General features: G+C 38.8%; 1 protein-coding gene across 2 annotated transcripts in view; it reads right to left on the bottom strand.

Moving 5' to 3' along the window:
- The window catches only part of LOC102294867 (complement C1q-like protein 2), a 4,782-nt gene extending 2,065 nt beyond the window's left edge, over nt 1-2,717 (bottom strand). Inside the window, exon 1 of one of the 2 annotated variants that reach the window (XM_005953207.2) lies at nt 2,517-2,717. The gene's annotated coding sequence lies outside the window, so the exon portion shown is untranslated. Of the gene's footprint in view, nt 1-2,099; nt 2,487-2,516 lie in introns of those variants that run through there. The other variant, XM_042217731.1, reaches the window with a different exon arrangement.

Genomic DNA, 2,717 nt, shown 5'->3' with positions numbered 1-2,717 from the left:
GGCCAGCTGCTGCCTATGAGTGCGCTGTTGGAGAAAGCGCAGCCGAGCATACAGAGGAGACTGAAGTTTGACCAGGTACCAAAGCAAATCATTCGTACTGTACAAATAATGTAAATATGACGGTGTATCACGAAAGATTGATATCAAACTGATCACTTGACCAATATTACGTTACTTGCTCTTCAAGTGAATCAACAAATGGCGAAATGAAAAGCCGAACAACAACAATGCTGTTTCTTTAGAGAGTCTCAGCTTACGTGTGTTTATTTCATATTTTCAGTTGTTTCCCTCCACGGCTAAATAAATCGGTTTCAGTAATGTACTGATATACAAGAATGGACATAAGGAGCTTCTTTCAAAGAAAAAACTCATGGTAGATGTTATTTTATATATTATGCTTTGTATGTTGTTCAGTATATTTCTATGCAAAACAAGAGGAATTCAATACACAGCAGTATATTCACAGTTGAAACCAGATATTTACACTTTATGGAAAACACAAGAACATTTTTTTACTGTACAACATCAATTTAGAGTAAACTTGTTTTGTTTTGGATAAATAAATATTGAAATATCTTTTGAATTAGTTAAATGTCAGAATAAAGAGAGACAGAGAGAGAGAGGACAGAGATGAACAAGAGCAGGTGAGACACACATGTTAGTCAAATGGTTGTTTGCCAAAAGTATCACCGTATCATAGGTCCTCTGTATCTCGTACCTAGTGTTTCTTTTTAGGTTTGCTATTTTTCAAATTCTATATTTATTAAGTTATGCAGGCTTGTTTGCACAACAAGGCTAAATAATTATATAAACTTTTCTCAATCTAAATATGTGGACTTTGGTAGAATTAAAAAATAAATGTAGTGCAGGTCTATGATGATTTTTAGTGCTACTATCATCTAGTTCTGATTCTGGTTCTGTCTTGGTTAAGTCCTCAGTAGTCCTGATTTTGAACTGTTGTAGTCCTGTTTTATTCTGGATCAGTTCTGGGTCTGGTTGAATTGGGGTTTAGTCCTCGTGTCTTGATAGCAGCCCTGACTTTGTTCTGCCTCGCTGCTTAATTAAAAAACTAGTTTAAGGTGTCCTGCACATGTGATATATATTTTTCCCTATATGAAGTCATTCTTTTTTGAACAAAACTCAAAACAGAGCCATTAATCTTTCAGTCATTTCTTACCCCCCCCCTCCCCCAAACATCCCACATGCATACTACCCTTTAGGGCTAAGCCCCGGGTGTTATCAAAATGTCGGCTCCGCCTCTGCGTCTGTGCCTTTACTGTTTCCCTCTGAATGACACGACACTTAGCCATGTGCCATAGACTGTAGGTAAAAGATGGACATGCACATACTTGTTCATTCTGATTGGGGATATTGGCAGCTGAAAAACATTTAAAAATCACTCAGTCACGTCAAATTGGTACTGAATCAGTACTCAACATACTGAGTAATGGCAAAATGATGCCACCTTGTGGGCAGATTTATATCACACTGTTTAATCTTCACCCAGAAAGTGTCAAATTGCAAATTTTGAAGCCAACATGATAACTTTATCACACCAACACAGTGAGGGTCCAGCTTTTCAGATCCAATTAAAAATCAAATCACTCAAAAAGATCCTCTGGAAAAGAGTAGAATTCTTAGAGTTTCTTAAACAGGGTCATATAAACAGCATTAATCAGTACAATATAGCGAGACAACATAGCAAAAGTAAACAAGCAACGCGAAGCAAACCCTGGGGTGTAGCGCCTTAAAGCACAAACAGCAAAGACACACTAAAGGACAGACAGTAAAAAAGCAGCATGGGGTATATCTGACCCTGCTTTATATCAGATCAGTGACCCCTCCTCCTGCTGGGTGACTTTCCATCCTTTGTTCTTTGTTGGTCTTTGTTGTTTACCTGATAAGTTTTTTTCTCAATTCTACAAATGTCAATATTATCTCAATTATTGATGTAATATGTTTGTCAATACTATTCCCCAATCAGTTGTTAATTCTACTTGCACCTTGCTCTTTTCTTTTAATCTTACACTTACGAGCACCAGTCAGGTATGCTTGCTAGAAGTAGGCGACTGTCTATGCTAAGAAAGGGGTTTTCTCACCTTCTGGCAGCTGAGAAAACAGAATCCCAGGTGCATCCACCGCAGGCCAGGTTTGTTTACTGTATAGGCTATGAAAGGGCTGGACACAATGTGGGGCGGTACAGATGAACGTCCCAGTGCATGCTCTAGCAGTGCCAAGCTGAATTAACCCTATGTTTGGACTAGTCACCGTTGGCCTTAACACAATCAAAGGTTTGACCTAAAGATGTGGGTCTTATGATTTGAACATGTAGGTTAGATGCTCATGATTCCATTAAAAAATATTATAATGTTCTAAATTTAACACTTAACACTCCAATTATTCCTGTGATAAAAAATATTCTGTTTCATAAGAAAACACATAACCATGAATGTTGGTCATTCCTGTTTCTGACCTTCTGGATGTTTCTGAAGTCACATTGATGTATGAAACTGTACCTTGATTCTCTCTCTCTGTAGGACAGTGATCCGCTCTGTCTGCACAGCCAATGAGGCGGTCAGCTCTCTCAGCGCAGCGTGGATGTCCTGTGTACTGGACTGTTGGCCTGCAGTCTCAGTCTGATCTGCTGACACAGAGCAGACCAGAAGCAAAAGTGGGAGAAACATGATGATCTTCATTCTGTCAACAGAAACCTGCTG

The sequence above is a fragment of the Haplochromis burtoni genome, unplaced genomic scaffold (assembly GCF_018398535.1).
Source record: "Haplochromis burtoni strain Fernald_Lab_line unplaced genomic scaffold, NCSU_Asbu1 Contig_2755, whole genome shotgun sequence".
NCBI lineage: Eukaryota > Metazoa > Chordata > Actinopteri > Cichliformes > Cichlidae > Haplochromis > Haplochromis burtoni.
Note: the sequence above shows the minus strand (reverse complement) of the source record. Positions and strands in the feature narration are given on the sequence as shown.